Source organism: Canis aureus, chromosome 25, assembly GCF_053574225.1.
Source record: "Canis aureus isolate CA01 chromosome 25, VMU_Caureus_v.1.0, whole genome shotgun sequence".
Taxonomy (NCBI): domain Eukaryota; kingdom Metazoa; phylum Chordata; class Mammalia; order Carnivora; family Canidae; genus Canis; species Canis aureus.
The window spans coordinates 15,010,425-15,033,269 of NC_135635.1; the positions used below are offsets into that span (position 1 = coordinate 15,010,425).

A 22,845-nucleotide genomic window follows, 5' to 3' on the forward strand; every position below is an offset into this window, starting at 1 on the left:
GGGGTCTCCAGGATCATGCCCTGGGCCGAAGGTGCTAAATCACCGAGCCACCCCAGGCTGCCCTTTTGTATCAATTTGAACATGGTAAACCAATAAAGTAATCTGATCTTTCGATTAGAGAGAATATTTCAGTCAAAAATTTAAGTAAACAATGCTTGACAGTGTTTACTTGCTTACAATCACATTTTGTTTTACTAGCTAGGGCACTTCAGATAATTGAGGTTATAATTACATTCATAGATTAGGAACTTCAGGAAGTGGTGTGATCTTGGGTCAGAAATCTAATGGTATGTTTAACTCAGTTCATCAACTTGAAATTAATTCTGTAACAAACATCTTGTGCATCTGTGAAGCATACAAAAATTTGGCAATGCTGTTGAGCAAGTAACCAGTTGACATTAAAATGGGTATCCTGAGCTAATTTGGAACAGAGGAAATACAGTTATTTGTCTTTTTTTTTTTTTTAAACACATTGGCAGTGGTCTGAGAGTGCAGAGACATTGCTTGACCTTGGTATGAATAATCAGTGTAAATGTACCAATTTTCAACAAGTTAAACCACTTTACTAAAATCATCTCCATAATTCCCACCATTTCGTCAAGGGATGTGAAGAAAGACTATTTAAACCTCATTTTAACAATTGAAAAGCTGAAGTGCTGAGAAACTGACTTGTCTGGGTTACAAAGCAATCAGTGGTGGTATCTTTGAAAAGCTTCAATTGCTTGAAGTAGCTTCAGCTGACTTTGTAGCTTAATTTAAAATTCAGGGAGCATTAACAGAACAGCTCTGCATTAAAACCATGTGGCTTTAATGTGGGTCTGATTGTAAATGGGCCACCGAGTAGATCTCTGTCTCCCGGAAGATGATTTGATGAAAAGGCTGAACTAGTGAACTGCCAATCATAAAATTTGACTGTTGAAGTCGGATGAGAAAGGAGACTAAAAGTTTCATTATTAGCACTTGGCATTGTATCTCATGGAGTCATTTTAAATGGTGACACTTACTACAAGAAAGTGCAATCTTCATTTATCTGTGAAATGCCAGATAAATACCTTTGAAGATATTTGATAAACACACTTGGTGTTTTATTTCTGCAATTATGCATCATCATGGTGTGAAATAACAGTGATTCTTGATCCAGTGCTTCACTCAAGAACTTACTTGTAAGTAGTCTAAAACATTTAGAACTCATTTAGGAGGAGCATGGATAAACCTTTAATATTTGTCTTATTTATTTTAAATTTCCTCACTTATTCTAATTAATCTTTCCCTAAAAGAAAGATTTAGCCCTCTTCTTGCTTGCAGTAACCTGAAGGTCCTAAATGTGTATTCAATAGACAAGATTCAGCCTGTTTTCTTGTTCCCGTAACCACCACTTCTTTGAGACTTTTTAAAAAATATTTTATTTATTTATTCATGAAAGACACAGAAAGAGAGGCAGAGACACAGGCAGAGGGAGGAGAAGCAGGCTCCATGGAAGGAGCCTGATGTGGGACTTGATCCCGGGAATCCGGGATCACACCCTGAGCCAAAAGGCAGATGCTCAACCACTGAGCCATCCAGGTGTCCCTTCTTTGAGACTTTTCAAAAATGTTGATAAATGGAATTTCATAATCCACATGTTAATTACTGACATGCTACTTTTACTCCCCACCTCCAACAAATTTAGATAGTTTGTGGATGGGTTTTGTCCTCTCTTGTCCCCTTTCCCTTCAGTATACAATTCTTAACCTTCATTAAAGTCTCATTTAATTATTTATATATATTGATACCTAATGTGGGAATCAAAATTTTATTTTTGTATGTCTCTATGTCTCTATTTATGTTCTAATAGAAACTTCATTAATTAATTCTGGAAGAAACTGTTACTGAGCATTTCTGATGTGCTAAACAGTTTGCCAGGTTAGTGAAAATACACATCTCTAATCTTTACACAAATATATTTTAGTGTTCTTTAATACATTTTGTATATCCTTCCACTTCTGTGTTAATTTTTGCCTGTTGGCTTTCTGTTCAGGCCCAATTTATTATTTTTTTTAAGATTTTATTTATTCATGAAAGACACAGAGAGAGGCAGAGACATAGGCAGGCTTCTCCGGGAGCCAGATGAGGGACTCGATCCTAGGACCCCAGGATCACACCATGGGCCAAAGGCAGATGCTCAACCACTAAGCCACTAGGCGTCCCTGTTCAGGTTCAGTCTAAATGCTATCAATTGTCTGAAAGCTTTCCCTATACCTCTAAACTCATTTAATCCCTCTGTTTTTTGTGTTTGCCGTTTAGGAATGCTTATTATCCTGTCTAGAATATTATGACTTATGCTGAAATTTTGTTTCTGCCTTGTCTATCATCTTAAATTGTAAACTCTCTGAGGTCAAGGACTTTGTTTTGTCTTATTATTTCTTACAATGGAAGTTATAGTATTATAATGTAGTTGAATGTATTAGCTTCTTAGTATGTTATTTCAATATTATGGAAGAGGGTATTTGAAATAACTCTGTTGTCTTTCTGGTGAACACACAGTCCTCCATCAATGTTAGTTATTTATCCTTTCATTTCCACTTTGTACTTGAAATTATGAAATTGTCTTGAATATTGGTGATGATATTTCTATAGTAAAACTTCAGTGAATAATTAATTCATCTGTCATTTTCTCTCTTTTTTACCATTTCCTGACATCTTAGATTTTATATTCACATATCTATGATCTTCTCATCACACAGATTAATTATTTTTTCTGCTTTATTCAATGCTCAAGTACTGATGATTTTCACTGACTAAACAGCACAATTATCAAATTCAAATCAACAAATACACTTTACAGTGTAAATTTTGACTTATGATCACCTTACCATTTTATTTGCCTCTATTAGAAAGTAAAGTCAAATTTGGAATGTAAGTTAATTTCTAGTTTTTATAATATAAGGTAATATTAGAGTCCCTAGGGCTCTTAGACTTAACTCTTTATTTTACAAAGAAGAGACCAAACCTATTTATGTCCTACTTGAATTAATCATTAATTTCATCATTCATCTGCCTTTCCTCTCATAGGTTTTATTCCATCATGAGATTACCAGAGGAGATATTCAAAATGTTTATCCACACACAAAATAGATGAGGGCTTATAATAGAAGTAGGTCCCAGAAACCCTTTTCTTTGCTAGGGTCAGCCTTTCATTGTTGGATTACAGGGTGGCCTGGAAAGCCCTGGGGAATGTCCTTGGAAACTGGGGTAGTAGGAAGCACACAAGAGACTCAAGAGTGAAGAGTATACAATAGGTTTAGAGTAGACTCACCGTGTACACTGGATGAGTAGACATATGTTTTTGTATTTTTACATTTACTTTGACTCTACTGGATTTACACCTCTTGAATATTATCTCCAGGCATTACCATAATCCCAGGTTTGACTCTACTGGATTTAGAACCCTTGAGTATTATCTCCAGGCATTACTATAATCCCAGGTTTACAGACTTGAAAAGATCATAATTATATTGACCCTTCCTTTGCCCTCAGCTACCATGTACAGTCAGTTTCCAACTCCAGCATCTCTAAGGAATAAATGAAATCATGCCATTATTGTCACTGGTGTGAATTCATTAGTATAGAATTAACTTTTATAAAGTTAATTAAATATAAATTAATTAAATATAAATATAAATATAAATTATAAAAAATATAAATAATTTTGTACCTCCAGTGCCATCATTGGTGAATTAGGATTAACATTTTGGTATTGTTGGGAAGGAAAAATTTCCTCTACTCTTAAAGATTCTTTTGGCTGGTCTAAGAATTAAATTGACATGAGACAGACTCCTGAGAGAAAATTATTTTATTTTTAAAAGATTTTATTTATTTATTGATGAGAGGCACAGAGAGAGAGAGACAGAGACACAGGCAGAGGGAGAAGCAGCCTCCTCTAGGGAAGCCTGGTGTGGGACTCAGTCCTGGGACCCTGGGACCACACCTTGAGATGAAGACAGATGCTTGACCACTGAGCCACACAGGCGTCCTTCACAAGAGAAAAATAAATGTAACTACATACATGGGGGAGCTCCATAAGACTATGAGATCCATAGGCAACCAGGCAATTGAGGCTTATATGCCATTCAGAGCTAAGGAGAAGTAAGTGGGTAGAGGTCTGGGACTTCAAAGGGAAAAAGACTAATTCACAGGAATAGGAAAAGAATAAATGTGTGGTAAGACATGTTTGCTGGCCCGACAGAAACCATTGAGACACAGGATGAATTTTAACAAACAGACTTTGCTAAAAGTTCCTCCCTCCCTTTACGATACCTAGTTCGTATTATAATATAATAATCTGTGGTGACAATTCCCTTCCTAGAGCAGGTCCTCTATCTAAATCCTCTTAGGCAATTAGGTGGAAGGTCAGAGGTTCTTCCTGAGAATTCTGTTCCTTGAAAATAATCTGCCTAGAAGCGCATCCGGTGGTAGAACTATGTAGGTTTCTAAGAGGCCAAGCGGAGGCTGTGTCTCTGGCATCATGAACATATTTGATCGGAAGATCAACTTTGATGCACTCTTAAAATTTTCCCACATAACCCCCTCGACACAGCAGCACCTGAAGAATGTCTATGCCAGTTTTGCCCTCTGTATGTTTGTGGTGGCTGCAGGGGTCTGTGTCCATGTGGTCACTCATTTCCTTCAGGCTGGCTTGTTCTCTGCCTTGGGCTCCCTGGGGTTGATGATTTGCCTAATGGCAACACCTCATAGCCATGAAACTGAGCAAGAAGACTGGGACTTCTTGCTGGATTTGCTTTCCTTACAGGAGTTGGCCTGAGCCCTGCTCTGGAGCTGTGCATTGTCATCAACCCCAGCATTCTTCCCACCACCTTCATGGGCACAGCAGTGATCTTTACCTGCTTCACCCTGATTGCCCTCTATGCCAGGTGCCAGAGCTACCTCTTTCTGGGAGGTGTCTTGATGTCAGCCATGAGTCTGATGCTCTTATCTTCCCTGGGGAACCTTTTCTTTGGATCCATTTGGCTTTCCCAGGCAAACCCGTATGTGGGGCTGGTGGTCATGTGTGGCTTTGTCCTTTTTGGTACTCAACTCATTATTGAAAAGGCTGAAAATGTAGATAAGGATTGTATCTGGCACTGCATTGACGTCTTCTTAGATTTCATTACCCTCTTCAGAAAACTAATGATGATCCTGGCTATGAATGAGAAGGACAAGATGAAAGAGAAGAAGTGAAATTGCCCATCCAGCCTTTTTCCCATTTTGACCTCTCCTTCTACCCCTCATTTCTTCTTTGCACACATTGCAGGTGGTGTGTTCTGTGATAATGAAAAGCATCAGGAAAAAAAAAAAAAAAAGAAAAGAAAAAAGAAAAAGAAAAGAATCAGCCTAAAATAATCCACATGCTAAAGAGACACATTTTGGGGTGGCAAAAGTTGCTCCCCTGTAGCATAGAAAAAGAACTCAAATTACCTGAAAATGTTACTTTTTAATTTGGTCTGTAGACATGATTTAGTATTAAAATCTGTAACTATCAGAACCCAGTATTCTGCAGTAATTGACGTAGAGATCTGCTAGGAAAGAAAGCTGTTTTTTTTTAAGGCCAACCAAGTTTTAACTTAGAATGAGAATAGGAATAATCATACATTGGATAAAAACCAATCGAGCCTTTTATATGATTTGAAATTATGTATAAGATTTAAATTTACTGAAGAGTTAATCAAAACGCATATTATTGACCAAAACATTTCCAGATTAACAGAAAGAATAAAACACAAAGAGAAAAAAATAAAAAACTATGAAATAATCTCTGGGGGCAGCCCTGGTGGTGCAGCAGTTTAGCGACACCTGCAGCCCGGGGTGTGATCCTGGAGACCCGGGATTGAGTCCCACGTCGGGCTCCCTGCATGGAGCCTGCTTCTCCCTCTGCCTGTGTCTCTGCCTCTCAATTTCTTTCTCTCTCTCTGAATAAATAAATAAATAAATCTTAAAAAAAAAAAAGAAAAGAAATAATCTCTGAATTTGGAAGTTCTTTCCAAACATAATAAGAGATGGAGCAAAGAGGGTCCTTTTTAAAAATAAGCTTTTTAAGTCAATATTAATGTAATATAGAAAAGTACACAAATCATAAATATGCAGCTCAATGAATTTTCACAAATGAAATATACCATGTATATTCAGCACCCACATCAAGAAATGGTTTTACTAGCATTGCAGAATCCTTCTTCTTCCTTCTTCCATTTATTATGGCCCCCCTACCAAGTAACCATTTTCCTGACTTTTTTTTTTAATGCCTTAGTGTTGACTGTTTTTGAACTTTATATAAATGGAATTGCATAGTAGGTACTCTTTTGTGTCTAGCTTTCCTTAACATTAAGTTGTGAGATTTGTTCATTCCAATACTGAGAGACATTTTTTTTTTAAAGATTTTACTTATTTATTCATGAGAGACACAGAGAGAGGGACAGAGATACAGGCAGAGGGAGAAGCAGGCTCCATACAGGGAGCCCGACGTGGGACTCAATCCCAAGTCTCCAGGATCAGGCCCTGGGCTGAAGGCGGCACCAAACTGCTGAACCACCTGGGCTGCCCCTGAGAGACATTTTTTCAGTTATTATTAGGATTAGTGCTTCATGAACATATTTGTGTATACCCCTGGATTATACATGGTGAAAATCAAACCAGTAGAATATATACCTAGAAAAGCATCATATGGTGTAGTGTGAATGAAGTGGCAAAAGTTAAACTGGCTCACAGATTGCCCATTTATTCCAAGTTTCCAATTAATTTTTATAGAAACCACATTTTAATTTTTTTCTCATTCATTGAACTAATATATGTTACACTCTTGTCTTACTAGTTGCAGAGACAAAAACATCCAAATCATATGCATATTCAATCTGTATTTTCCATATGTAGGATTCTAGATCCTATTTCAACATTGAGCAATAAGAAAAAGGAAACTTAATTGCACTTATTCTCCAAAAAAATTAAGGTACTGCTTTCTTTACTGCTAATGGTTTTGATTCAAGTTCCTATTAACATCTTCATAGGTCCTTAGTTTCTGTCCCTAAAATTAAAACATCTCTGTTTCTAGTATATGCAAAACATTCAAGAATAATTCCTTATAAAGATGCTGTTTGCTAAAGAACAGTCTCCTAAAGAAAGGAAGCAGTTTTAAATACCATTTTGAGAGCTGTATGCTTCTGTAGATAAGATATTTAGTAATTCAACTCTGAGCAACACAACATTATTTGTTTTTGTCATTTTTATTATCATCTCATGCCATCCTTCAGACTATTTCACTGTTTGTAATTTTAGTCTGAAAAAAAAAACAGCTTATGTATATTATAACATACATGAGAAATGTGTATTTTCAAGAGAAATAATAGGAAGGTTTACCTCTTTCCTCATTCATGGTAATTATTTTTAACCACTAAGTTACTGGATAAAATGTTGCCTTTATTAACATATTTGTGACTACAGGTAGTTTTATCAATTGTATCCCAAAAGGTTTTCGATTCATGTTCAAAAGAGTTTTCCCTTTGCTTATGTTGAAGAATATTTTGTATGCCTCTAGAATGATTTTAAATGTCACCTCCATTCTATGAAATAGAAAAAACCTTGATCTTTTCCTGTAATCAAGACTAAAATGTATTTTTCACTTATTGCCAGAAACACTATGGGCCATTTACAGCAGTGGTTCTCAGCTCGAGTGTCCTGAGAAACACTTGGGGGCCCTTTTCTTACTGTGATACTTCCCTAGATACTGCTTCAATAGGCTTGGGATACAGTCTAAATATGAATTGCTTGAAAAAACTCCCTAGTTCATCCTAATACAGATTTGGGTTGAGAACCATTGTAAGATAACTCACTGTATAATGGAAAATAAAAAATCTTAGTTGATGAAACCATTAATTTTTTTTTCTGATATTAGGAACTGAAGATCAATACAATTAAACTGAACCAATGTTTTTTTGAGCATCTATTAAGTGCAGATCTTTATGCTAGTTATTGCAAGGTAATTAAAAAATGATTGATAATCCAGGTCATGGATTGAAGAACTGTACAGTACTTACAGAGTGTACGTATAGTCCCAGGAGCAAAATAGTAGCAAGAGCATGTTTCTTGAGAAGGGTATAATGTGTTGTTAAATTTCCAAAAAAGGTAAGTTCATATTCAAGTGGAAGTATCCAGATGTCCTTATGACAAAGTATGATAAGTGATTCATCTGAAAGGAGAGGGAATTTTAAAAGCAGTGATTTTGTGAACCCAGAAAATGAAGAGTTTTGTTTTGGGCTTTTGGTTGAGAGTAAGTAATAATGTATTAGAAGGAATTAATGGAAAATACAGATGTACAAAGGCAGGTCAAGACCATATGATGGAAGGCCTCTGATAGACAAGAGTATGTAGTGAATTCCCTCAGAACTGTGGAGTCATGAAGAGATTTTGTTTCTGTATCATGAACGAAGGACAGTCTAGCATGATCAGAGCTAGGGGAAAATATCTGTAGGATGACTTGGATTCAGGGAGAGACGTAAATGCAAAAACTTGTTAGGAGGTCAGGGAAGTTGTTGAGTTAGTAATGAGACCTCTATTAGGTTGTAGTAAAGGCAATAAAAAAATAATAAAACCCTTGTCATGAGAAACAACTAAATTACATTTTTAATATGCACAGAGCTTTGCAGTTTACAAAATACTTTCACACAGTTTCTCATTTGATCCTCACAAGAATCCTGTAGGCATTAATTACTTATTATCTTCTTGATCTTGCTGATAAGTGAATTGGGGTTAAGTTTCTTGCTCCAGATTGTCTGCATGGTTTGAGAGCTTTTCAGTGCCTTACACAAAATGAGGCTAGATACTAGGGCCAGTGGTAAGGAATGGAATCTATGTTTTTAACAGCTGGATAATCACAGTTGGGTACTGAAGTAAAACACAATTCTCAGATTCTGAATGTAGTTGACAATGAAAAATGTGTGTCATTAAGAGAAATAGGGAAATCGGGGATTGCTAACTCATCAGTTTGTGGGGAAAGAGGTGAATATTATGGGTCTGGTTTTGGACTTGGTGAATCTAAACTTTTAGTAGGTTTTTCCTTAAAGTTTTTGTTCAGATTCCAGTTGGTGAACATATAGTGTAATATTAGTCAAGTGTACAATATTGTGATTCAGACTTCCATATACCACTTGGTGCTCATCACAAAATGTGCATTCCTTCATCCCCCTTGCCTATTTAACCCATCCTACCCACTCACCTCCCTTTTTTTTTTTAAATTTTATTTATTTATTCATTCATGAGAGACACAGGCACACACACACACACACACACACACACACACACACACAGAGAGAGAGGCAGAAACACAGGCAGAGGGAGAGGCAGGCTCCATGCAGGGAGCCTGACGTGGGACTTGATCCCGGGTCTCCAGGATCAGGCCCTGGGCCGAAGGCAGGGGCTAAACCACTGAGCCACCTGGGCTACCCCACTCACCTCCCTTCTTAACATCAGTTTGTTCTCTATAGTTAAAAGTCTGTTTCTTGGTTTACCTTTCTCTCTTTGTTTTCACCTTTGCTCATTTGTTTTGTTTCTTAAATTCGCAGATGAATGAAATCATATGGTATTTGTTTTTCTCTGACTGACTTATTTCACTTCACATTATATTCTCTAGTTCTATCCATATCATTGCAAACAGCAAGATTTGCTTCTTTTTATGGCTGAGTAATATTCTATTGTATATATACACCACATTTTCCTTATCCATTCATTAGTTGATGATACTTGGGCTGTTTCCATAATTTGGCTATTATAGATAATGCTGCTATAAACACCTGGTGCCTTTATCCTTTTGAATTGGTATTTTTATATTCTTTGGGTGAATACCTGCTACCACAATTGCTGGGTCATAGGTAGTCCTATTCTTATCTTTTTGAGGAAACTCCATACTGTTTTCCAAAGTGGCTATACCCGTTTGCATTCCCAGCAAAGGCACAAGAGGGTTCCCTTTCTACATATCCTCAGCAATACCTGTTGTTTCTTATGTTGTTGATTTTAGCTATTCTGACAGATGTGAGGTGATATCTCATTGTGGTTTTGATTTGCATTTCCCTGATGATTGATATTGAGCATCATTTCATGTGTCTCTTGGCCATCTGTATGTCTTCTCTGGAGAAAAATCTATTCATGTTGTCTGCTCATTTTTTAATTAGATTATTCATTTTTTGGGTATTGAGTTTTATAAATTCCTTATATATTTTGGATACTAACACTTTATCAGATGTGTCATTTGGAAATATCTTCTCCCATTCCATAGATTGTCTTTTGCTTTTTTTTTTTTTTTTTTTTTTGTCTTTTGCTTTTGTTGATTGTTTCCTTCGCTGTGTAGAAGCTTTTTATTCTGATGAAGCTTTTGGTTAGTTTTGATGAGAAACTTCCAAATGTAAACCTAGTGGATGGTCTCAATCAGACAATATTAGAACTCATGATGACCTCATGTTAGAGGAACGAACAATATTAGAACTCATGATGACCTCATGTTAGAGGAACGAAAACATTTCAGATCACATCACCCTAAGTTTGTTGTGCTTTCTTCTACAAAACACAGCTCTCTCACTCTTTCTAACAGATATAGATGTTTTCAAGACCTGGATAGGTTTTACCTTCCTTCTCTTTATCTCCCCCAGGATTACTTTTGTGCTTCGCTGAATTTCTTTTCTTTCACCTCTAATTCCTCTTTTTAAAGTTATATATCACAGTGGAGCATGTGTATCAGGCTATTAGAAATATGAAGTTCAGGAATTAGATGCTGGAGTGTAAATCAAAGGCATAGATTGAGAATCTTCTACTGAAAAGATCATTTGACACAAAAATGTATATGTGATCACTCACTGAGAGTTTTGGGGGAAAATTCTACATACAAGTCTTCCAGTTAAATGAAACTTCTAGATGTGAGTGATGAAGACTTTCTGGTAGTAAAGATGCTGATCACTTATGCAAAAGAATGTTTAGATATGCAATCATCACCCATTATTTTCTCTGATTCTAAATACCAAGACAATTTGAGATTTTTGTGTTACCTATGTGCTATATAGCTGTATAGTGTTTGTTAATCACCCAAGAGTATTCCAAACACACGTAAAACTAAGCTAGTGACAACTAAGTCCTGGGAAAAGCAGTTTATTAAAATTTAGCAAGTGAGAAGTTAACTATAGACGTGAATTTGCCAAATACCTTTACTTTGTAACAATTTTAATATTTCATTGAAATTGGTCAGAAAGAGAGCGAAAATGAATAAGAAAGAGACAATGTGGTGGGTGTGCAGTCTTTTTGTTATATAAATTGCATTTTGGAAAGCTTGGGAATCCAATTTCAAGATCATTCCTTATAAGAGCTTTAAATTTAATTAGATGTCCCAAGCAATTTTACATATTTCCTCTCAATTCTCAAAAAATAAAGCCCAATAGGAAATATTATTATTGTTCTTTTCCAGACATGAAAATTAAGATTCAAAATGTGGAAATGATTTGTCCATTTTACATGACTCTTAAGTAGTAATTGGTTTTCAAACCAAACTACTGCTTATTCCTCTAATTATCTTTCTAAACACTGTCTTTATTAACCATTATCTTTGATTCTTAGTATAGGAAAAATGGAACATGGTATTCAGAATTCCACATCTTTTCTTTGAAACATAAGTTCTTACCTTTAGCATTTGAGATGACTATTGTAGACATAACCTGAGAGAATTGAAATAAGACAAAAATATATTATAGCCATTTATTCAAATCACGTTTAGAAAGGAAAATTTTATAGCTGCTGATCTGGAGAAAAATTAAGACAAATAGAATATTATCACTACCAATAACAATTTAGGTTTGGTAAATATTGGTATATATTTAAGTGCTTGGTGTTATTTACTTATTTTTCAAACATTTTTGACTAAATTACTGACTGGTCTGGGTAAAAGCTGAGTTCCCTAAATGATACAGATGATATTTTATGTTCAAAAGTTTGCTTTGCTGTTCCCCATCAAGCATTTCTATTCTAATTTTGATATTTAAGCTCTAATGTTCAGCTATGACATTCTTAGTTCCAGCTTCCTTGGGAACAAGTTTTGGTACTCATAATTTCTAACTTGTGTCTGTACATATAAGTTGAAAAGGAAAAACAAAATCTTAATAATAGTTTTATATGAAATAAATAATCATATTTTGAATTGTCTAAACAATTGCCTTGATTGTCCACTTCATTAGAAATAGAAGAAGACTTTCTTTTGTGTGTACATTTCATAGTACTTGGAGTAATTTTTGCATTGTAGTTTAAACCAGGTAATATAGTTTATTACAACTTAAGTTACTAAAAATCAGTAACATTTTAATATTAAGCTGATCTCATCTAAAATTTACATTTTTGGCATTGCACTGAATTTGACACCATCAAAGAATATCTGAGAATAAACCATTCTTTTTCATTTTTCTAAGCTGTTCTATGTGCATATTTAAACAAATTAAATATAATTATTTGGCATTGAGGTTCAGTTAAAGGAAGTACTGAGTAACTCTTTTAAATAAGGTCCTTAAAAATAACTAGATAAATTTTTGGTATCACAATTTCTCCTATGATTAGTATTTCTTATATAAAGTACCTAATGATGTCAAAATCTGTGGTTTTGGATTGGGTTGATTATATACATATAGTTGTAATACATACATGTATTCATTTCATTTGTATATACCAAGCTATGGGGTATTACAAAGTTATTGGCAACTTTTTTCAGAAACCAAATCTTCTAAATATCCAGATTGATATATACAGGAAAACATATGAAAGTATATGAATATTCATAGATTATGCTACTTTAGTTGTTTGGTTTACTAGCACTATTCTATAATTATAACTCTAGAATAGAGATAAGAACTTATTAACACATTTTTGGCCTCAATTTGTGATTTTGTACATAGGTAAACCTACAAACAAGAGAAAAACTTATGATGTATCATTTTCCTATGATTTATGCTTAAAGTGAATTAACAATTGGAAGGTTTATTTAGATTTATAGAAAAATAACCTTACATTTAAATCTTCACATTGCCTGTCTAAAGACGTTGTTATCTACATAGTTCTTTAGTGTAATTTTTCCTAAAAGTATAGAATAAAATAATATGTGGAAAAAGTCAATTGTACATGTACTTTAGATTACATGTTAATACATTTGTATATATTAGAGAATAGTGAACAAGCCAATAGGTTGTATGTATTATAAACAAATTTTAACCTCTAAAATTAATTTTAACATATATGGAGATTGGAGCTGCATTTATGGCCATTTTCGAAGATAGTATTTTTCTTCCAAGAATCCAAAACAAGTTTGTGGTGTTCTGTTCAGAACAACTTCAGTTAATCAACTCAGCTTTTTTGGGGAAGTGAATAAGAAAATGTATTTATAGTTTTGAGAGGTGAAAAAAATTTTGCTAGAAAGCCTAATGATTTACCCAAAGTCAGTAGATTCCAAAGGTAAAACTTACAGGCAGACATATTTATTGTGTTGCATAGATATTTCTTTCTTTTCTACTAGAAAATTCAGTTTTCTGAATTTTCAAACTAGTTATGTTGTATGTATTTTAAGGACAAGATTTCTACTATTCTTATTTTTGAAAAGGAAGAGCTAAGAGCTTCTACACATAAGTATTATCCCATCTAAGCAACCCAAACACCAATTCACTAAGTATTTTTAATTCTTTGATTAATCCCTTAGATTTGTATCTCTTGGGAACTCAGTGTTTCTGAAATTCTGCTTGATAGTCTCCTGGAATCTCGTTTGGTTAAAAAATATATTAATTTATTCAAGGTACTAATACCTTTTCTTAAAATAACTTTTATGAGGTGGGTTATTCTATTTCCATATTTTAATATTTTGAAGATAATCATATTGTTAAGACCATTATCATAAAAGTAACATGCCTCAAAAACACATAAAGAATTATAAAAGCCTCTCAAAATACCTAAAAAGTTTTTTCCTCCATAAATAATATAAGAAAATAATTTTCATTTCAAGAGTATAAAGGGTAATAATATAGGAATTCAAAGAAAAATTTTAAATCATGAATGGTAATACATAGTTATCACTTTTGTATTAATATAAAAATAAGCACACAGTCTTCAGTGGTGAAATTCTTTCAAATCTGAGAGATTTGAGCTGCCAAATGAGATTGAAGTCCGGGTTTACAGTTAATTCTATCAGTTCTAAATGTGAAATTTCACCAAAATGGGTGATTAATGTTAAAAATTTATAACGTTTTTTACTAACAATGCTTGATCTACGTGGCATAAAATAATTTTTTTAATTACTTGGTTTTATTTGAGATAATTTAGTCAATTTGGTGGGACTTGCTTTTGGACTTGAATGATCCCAATTGTCTGTACATGTTAATTAAAAATTACAATGGCAATGTTTTACATAACTTTGTACTGGATACACACTTGTTTTTCCTAGTAAGTATATTAAATCTAAAACCTTGAGACTGACAGAAGAAAGCTCTCTATTTGAACTATAGGTTTGAAAGAATTTCAGTAGCAAATGTAGTTTAATTTCCTCCTACTTGTGGCTCACTCTTAGCAATTGATCAGTGTTGCCCTTTTGGTGTCCCTCAGTCTGTCAGGAGGATAAAGGACAGTATGGAGACTGGTGGCCAGGGAGAGTATGTAAAGTAGTAGCCAGCTTTACAAGCAAGGTTGGCAAGAGAGCTAGAACATTTATGATGTCTGTTGGCAACTCTGGCATAACTGTGGGAAGTGGTGCCCCAACACCCATTGTGGACAGGATCTGCCAGAGGCAAAGAAGGGATTGTTTGCCAATGAAAAGACCGTAACTTTGGGTAGCAGTGCATAGTAGTGTACAGCTTGCAAACTTTTACTGCTTTGGACTGAGAGGTTTTTTTTTTTGTGTGTGTGTGTATGAAAGAGACAGACAGTGGTATGTGTGTGGGAGAGAGACAGACAGACAAGCAGACAGGCAGTGGTGTGTGTATGTGTGTGTATAACTCTTATCATAATTTTTTCCTTGTGCCTTTTATTAAAAAATGAACTTGGTAGAGAAGTGATAGAATCACTGTGTTCCAGTCTTCATCATTGTGAAAAAGCAAGACAAGATGATATTATTACCTCTTAAAAATATACAATGGTAGTCAAGGCTTACAGAGATTAGACAAAGCTAGCAATGTAATATGAAATCTACAAAGATAATCAGATAGATTTATCTATGAACTGTGGCAACTTTGAGTGAAAATGTAAAATATAAACAAGTACTAACCTCTCTTCAGTGGCTAACCCAGAAATATATAAATGAATAATTTATAAATGCATCTGATGCATAGCTAAAATAAAAATTTTTAGAACTTTGAATTTAATTTATCTCCTTATAACAGCATATATATTTTAGAATTCTTGAATGAAGGTATCTGTTATTAATATGCTGGAAGAGAGGTAATTACTTTGAGTTGTATTTATGTAACTACAGACCAATGACATCAAAAGAATGAAAAAGTACAAGAATAGAGATTTAATATCTCATTTTTTAAAACTTTGATCTTTTGAAAAAAATTTAAAAAATAAAAAAGTGTAAAACTGATCTTTTGGCCTTTATTTTATGCTAATCCTGCTTCTGATATGTTGTTGTTTTGCTTAGTATAATAATGCTAATTATTATTATTCTCATTAGTCTGAAAAAATAACACTTATGGCTGATAGTTTAAATTTCAGAAACATGTTAGTGTATCACACAGACCTACCTTTCTAGAGATTAATATTCAAGGTAAAAACTAGAATTCAGTCACTTTGAAATTAGAGAGGAAAAAGTATGTGACATGGATGACATTAAATATTTAAAAGTTCATGAAATTGGAGGATATTTTAACCTCAGACATTATCTCTGTTAACTTTTTTAAAAAATATTTTATGTATTAGAGAGTGAGAGAGCACTAGCAGGGAGATGGGTAGGGGGAGAAGGAGGAGCAGGCTCTCCACTGAACAGGGAGCCAGACTTGGGGCTAGATCCCAGGACCCCAAAATCACAACCTGAGCCCAAGGCAGGTACCCCTCTCAGTTAACGTTTTAATTAATATAATCCTAGAAAAATATTCAAAGGTCCTGGCTAGCTAAAGAAACTTCATCCTACCTTTCAATGGATTAAATTGCATTTGTGAAACTGTTGCTAGATAAGTGATTTTATATTAAATAATTTTTGGCTATTTACAATTCAGTTCCTCTTTAGGCAAATTTTAATTTGAATGAGAAATTTTTGCTTGATGATATTTTGGTGCATTAAGCTTGTTAGAGAAAATGGAAAATAATTAAAGGTAATTATGTAAAAAAGTTAGACTTTATGTGTAGTTAAAATTGACATTATATCTAATACATACACATGGAATTTAAATAATGTAACATTTATATGCATACTTTAAAAATATGTCTATACGTTGTATTAAAAAAATTGGAGTACTCATGTAGGCATATAGTTTGGGCGTAAATATGGTAAATCATTATATAAAACATTTTCTTTATAATATTATATATCATATTCTGTACCAATATAAACCACATTAAAAATATTGTCTTTGTCTTGGGGCACCTAAGTGGCTCAGTCAGTTAAGCGTCTGACTTTGGCTCAGGTCATGTTCCCAGGGTCCTGGGATTGAGGCCCTTTAGGGACTCCCTGATCAGCAGGGAGTCTCCTTCTTCCTCTCCATCTGCCCTTCCCTACTGTTCATGCCCTCTCTCCCTCTCAAATAAATAAATAAAATCTTTTTAAAAAAAGGTATTGTCTTTGACTTAGAAAGTGTTGTTTGTCTCAAGTCTTTGTATAGATGTAATAAATAAATGGAAATAAAATTAATAAATGAAATCTTAAATAACAAAATACATATTAAAATATGTGTGATTATGTAGACATTATATGTTACTATATGATATTTTATATATATTTATACCCCAAATGACAATAGGACTTATGTTATACATATATATTATTTATATCTTTTAAAATTTCTATCTGTATTAGAAATGGATCAAGGAGCAGGTGTGGCTAAGACATAAAATTAGCCAATTTTCCTTCTGAATTATTAATATTGAGAGTGATTGTACTTGCTTTCCTCTTGAAGGTCCAGAAATATTATAATCTATGGAGGGAGCAAAAATAATGCAAATCTCTTGAAATTATTTAAAATTATAACAAAGCTAAATGATCATTTCTGCAATGAATACATTCAGATAAATCTTGTATATAATAATTTCTATTGGTAAAAACAAACTAGTACTTTCCAAAGAAAAAGTACTTTTGTAAAGCTTTGTTTATAATCTGTGCTTACTAGCACAATTATTAAGAATCATAATAGTTCTGCAAATTTACATACAGAGAAGCTTATAATGTAGGAATACTTAAAGGTCATATTTCTAGATTTTCCAAAGTAAACTAAATTCTCCATCAGGATTAGAGGGGAAAAGAAAGATGAATCTGTTGAGATTTTGAAATAGAACTACTTCCTATTATATTAAATCAGTGGAGGCTAAGGGGCATCTGGGTGACTTAGTTGCTTAAGCTTCTGACATCAGGTCTGGTCATGATCTCAGGGTCCTGGGATTGAGCCCTGTGTTGGGCTCCCTGCTCAGAGGGAGGTCTGCTTTTCCCTCTCCCTCTGCTCCTCCCCTTGCTCATGCTCATTTTCTCTCTCAAATAAGTAAATAAATAAATAAATAAATAAATAAGTAATCAGTGGAAGGTAGTATTTTCTTGTTTAAAAAAAAACAAAAACATTTTTAGATGCTGAAAAGTCTTGTCAAAGTCAAAGGCTTTGAGTAGAATAAAAGCAAAGAAAATTGGCAAAATCAGAGACAGCTGATGCATACTTATCTGGACTCATAAAGATGACTTTTTGTGTTGATCATGGGAAATCACAAATCCTCTGGCATATTTTACTTGTTTTGGAGTTAGTAGTTTAGTTTTAATCAGCTCTAAAAAACATTGCTGCCCTTCTACAAATACAGGTTTAAACAGTAAGAATGTTTGCAACCTATGAGTTGAATTAGGGTCACCATAACTGCACTTCATTTAAAAGTGTTTCTCATTGCTGTGACTGTTTAACCTCTAGTTATTTTAAAAAATATTGCTATGCTTGGTAAGCCTGGCCCAGATTAGTCAGGTTAGAGGAACACAGGAAATCAGTATGTTGCAGTACAAATGGAGGAATCAGTACTATTTGGCACTGTTGTTTCAAGAAGGGAGCCTAATGTGGGACTAGATCCCAGGACCCAAGGATCACCGAGTCGAAGGCAGATGCTTTGCCACTTAGCCACCCAGGCATCATGGCAGCTTTTGAGCTGAAATCTTTTCAACATTCTAAAGAAATTGTCTTTTATATGCAGTTTGCTTAAAAATCCTTATTTGAGAGATCCTTTAGCACACACCTGGAACATGGCACACTGGGGATAAATCCAAAGGAGAGGAATGGCACTTGAATGGTAAAAGCCACAGATGTGTGTGTAACTCCAAAATAACGCAACATATATCAATTCATAAGCCTATTACATCCACAACTTATTTTGGTAAAACTTTCTTAAAATTATATGTTATATATATATATATATATGTATGTGTGTGTGTGTGTATATATATATCTAGAATTGTAGTCTTAATAGTTGGAAAAATGTAGTTTAGGAGTGTCTTTTCCAAGGAGTTAAACACCTTTCACAGAAAGAATCAAATGAATTCTCAGTTTATTTTCAAAACAGTAAGTAGGCATTGCCTCCAATTCTTTTTTTTTTTTTTTTAAAGATTTTATTTATTTATTCATGAGAATGCACAGAGAGGAGAGAGAGAGGCAGAGACGCAGGCAGAGGGAGAAGCAGGCTCCATGCACCAGGAGCCCGATGTGGGACTTGATCCGGGGTCTCCAGGATCGCGCCCTGGGCCAAAGGCAGGCGCCAAACCGCTGCGCCACCCAAGGATCCCTGCCTCCAATTCTTAAGGGAAGACATAAAAATTCTAAAGTTGACTGACTTACTCTAGACCACATGGTGATAAAGGACTGAAATGGGTTCAGTACATACTTATCATTTGTATATATTATATGAAAAACAAGTTTAATGACCGTCAAGAATGTAAGAATCATCTGTTCTTCCCAAGGCAGGGTGGCCTTCAGGAAGATCATCAGAGATGCCAGCAAAAGGCAAGATTGCCTGCCTCCCTTTCCTATGCCCTAGGTGTGATTGTGTGGGTGTACTTCTGTGGGGGAAAGAACAGTTGTTTGCATTACTCTCGGAGTTGTTTTAAGGAAGTGGAGAGGATAACAGTGGTTAATGTGAATGGCACTTATGCCATTCTTTTAGGCTGAATAAAATTTGAGGCAAATTTGTTAAAATTACTGTTAAAATTTCCAGCTTTCTGGAAATTTTACCGTGCACACAGTGCCCATTGTGTACGGCCACGAGGTAGACGCCAAAAACACGGAGATGAGTCTATCATCTTTCTTACCTTCAACTATGTTGAAGGCTGAGAAGGGGAACCAAGTAAACAACAGGTATAATACAATATAGGATTTGTGATGGTCGAGAGATAGTGGCTTTCTTTAAGAGCAAAGAGGGAACAACATGAAGCAGGAAAGGCTTCCTGGAGGACATAATAGCTAGGCTATAAGAGAGAGGTGATGGTGGTAAAGAAGGTTCCAGAAATGGGGGGAGGTAGAATAGACACATTTGGTTTTTTTTTGTTTGTTTGTTTTTCTTCCTCATGAGAGACACAGAAAGAGGCAGAGACACAGGCAGAGGGAGAAGCAGCCTCCCTGCAGGGAATCCTGATGCACAACTTGATCCCAGGACCCCAGAATCACAACCTGAGCCAAAGGCAGACATTCAACCACTGAGCCACCCAGGCGTCCCCAACACATTTTTAAGTAAGGACCGTCCTACAGTTTTCAAATATAAATGTGAATATACATAATATGTTTTTCCACTATTCATAGAGCATAGAAATGATTGTAATATACAGATTTTTATTTGACAATTTAATCACTTTGCTCAAACAAGGCTTTTAGAGCCAGACTACTAGCTTTAAATATCTTTTTAATTTTTTCCCTCAGATTCTAAGTAGCATATATCCGTTATAAAAAAAAATATGTAGAACAAATTAGAGATGTAAACAGACACAAATCAGATAAACAGCCCTGGAGTAGACTTTATTTTGTAAATGCAGTCAGAGAGACATAACATAGAATAATTATTTTAGTTGCAATTAAATTAACAGGAAATAGCAAAGCAGTGTTATTGAATCACAAGGAAATTGTTGGTTGTGATTTATTATGAAAGTCTTTCCATCCTATCTCTCTGTATAGTGATAATTGTTTCAATATTACAGTATTGAAAATCAGGAACAGACAAAAATATTAAAACAAATTAAATTTTCCTTCTTTTAACCTTGGTAAAATCTAGGAATAGGTGATGATAGGGGGGAAGATAATTATAAGTCAGTGAAAATTACATATAATACTTTCTTTTAAGTATTTCTCTGTGGTTTACTAAACAGTTTTTGAAGCAGGACAAGTTACAAAGAAATCTATCAAAATTTCCATGTATTCCAAGAGATCTATGACAAAATTGATCTGGGAATCAATCCACTTATCCACCCAAATTCTTCAGATTGATTCTGGAGACAAAGCACCTTGTTTTTAGGATTGACAGATTTACTGCCACTTCCTCTTACCTGCCTTATGTTGATGACCTTTTGACAAAACCTCATTTCTTGATCATCTGTTTCTCTGGCTCTGAATAGATACAATGATGTATTTTCTTTATCTCACAGAAATGTTGTCTTGGAGGCTGAAATGCAATTTATGACTCATTACATTTCCTCCTCTACAGCACAGGATAGCATTGCATTTATATGACATGCAAATTCAGTATTTTATTCAAAATCATAATCTTGAACAAGATTCAGAAAGGGAGGAGCAAATATTTTATTCATTCTTTCTTCTATTTGTATCCTACCTTATTCTGAAAATGATCCACGGTAATTTATAGAAATGCATGCATTAAGACATGATGAACTATAAACTGGGTAAGGAAATTGAAGGAAAGGAGAAATAAGAGTCTGAAATTTGAAAAGTCTGCAGAGGACAGTGTGTCATGAAGACATATCCTGTAAGAAATGGGCCATAGATTTGACCATAAGCTCTCTATAAAACCTAACTCAGAGGGAGAACAAAAAAAATCTCTATTTCCTGATAAACAGAGTTCTTTCAGAATAGGAAATACCAGTGAGAAAGAAGCACAGAAGTGCAGATTCATACATTTGAGACCAGAGAGAATTGTACTTCATTGTTCATCACTCAGTTCTACAGAGAGTAACAAATTTACCAAAACAAAACAGGACCAAATATCACAGAATTGCTTCTTAGAAAGTTTCACAGTGACTTCAACAGGGGCACATCAATGTGCTGTATGATAAACCTGATCATTGCCATTGGATTCCAGATTTGCCACTCTGTTGGACTTATATTATCCGGGTGGGTATTACATGTTCTTGAGACTTGATTGCATAGTTGTATTTACTTGTGGCAAATAATACTGCTTTTTTCTACCAAGTTTTTGATTAGTGTTGAATGTTGGAAATTTTAATGTTAATAGTATAATAGAACGTTTTCTTTCCATGGCTACAGCTTAAGATATTTGAAATATGCACAGAAATGGAGGAGGAGAGATTCTTCCATAAACATAAACTCCATAACTCAGGTTTTAAGATTGCAGTGAAAGATATCATGATTATGAGTTTGCGCTTCTGAAGGCCAAAGAAAATTATTTCACTTATTAGAAATATGTAGTGCTAAAGTACTATTTTATAATTTTCCCCATGTCATTTCAATGTGTGAGGCCTAGGCGATTGGGTTCATAAATACAAATATATTTACGACTGTTTTCAGTCCCCTTTCCTTTCACATTTTCATGAGTGTAGATCTGCTTCTGAAAGTTAAATCTGGAAGAAGTCAAGGTGTTGATACTGGTGTAAACAGGACTGTCACATTTAGAATACTATGATGTATGTACAAGATCTTTGAGACCATGGAAAACTGGGAGGCTGGAAATCCAAATGAGCTATGTTTTAAATAATGTTATAACAGCATCATATTGCAAAATTTCTGCTAAATTTAATGGTAGCTCATTTTTTCTTCCAAATCTTGTCTTTAGAAATCAATATTTTGGTTGGCTAGATAGCAGCTTGTTTATTGGTTGTCACTGGTCATCAGGTCTTCACAAGTAAGCATTAAATCTACCTGGTGGGTGGGGAAATATATATATATTTAATGGTAATGAACACCTTGCATTTGCAAAGTGAATGGGCCAAGCTGAAATTCTATGATATACATGGCAGTGATATCCCTTATGGTGTGTTTACCATTTTAGTTCCTACAGTCTTTATCTTTTTTATCATCTTCGTCTCTACGATTCCTTTGCTAAGCTTCAGTAATCACATTGACAGGATTTTATAGTGAGAACTAATACATGCTTACTCAATCCTTATCTGTCCCCATCTAAACTAGAAGTCACCTGTAGAGGTCTGCTTTCTGAGAAGTCAGTGATGATTGCTTTAAGGTGAAGAAACTCAGAATAACCATGTTGGTATTAATAATATACTTTAGAGCTCTTATTATTGAAAATAAAGCTTCGTGACTATTATCCATGTTAACATGGGATACTCTTGAAAAATAATGTCCTATTACATCCTGGTCATAAGAAAGTTTGAAGAGTTTTATATATTGTACTTGTAACTATTGATATAAATAACTTTTTGAGTGTCCTAAATGTTCATTCTAATATGTTATT

At 34.5% G+C, this 22,845-nt stretch overlaps 1 protein-coding gene and 1 pseudogene across 4 annotated transcripts in view; both read left to right on the forward strand.

The window, feature by feature from the left end:
* The window catches only part of CPNE8 (copine 8), a 320,247-nt gene that overhangs the window by 129,244 nt on the left and 168,158 nt on the right, over positions 1 to 22,845 (forward strand). The window lies entirely within an intron of this gene.
* On the forward strand, positions 4,466 to 5,379 carry LOC144297005 (bax inhibitor 1 pseudogene; annotated as a pseudogene).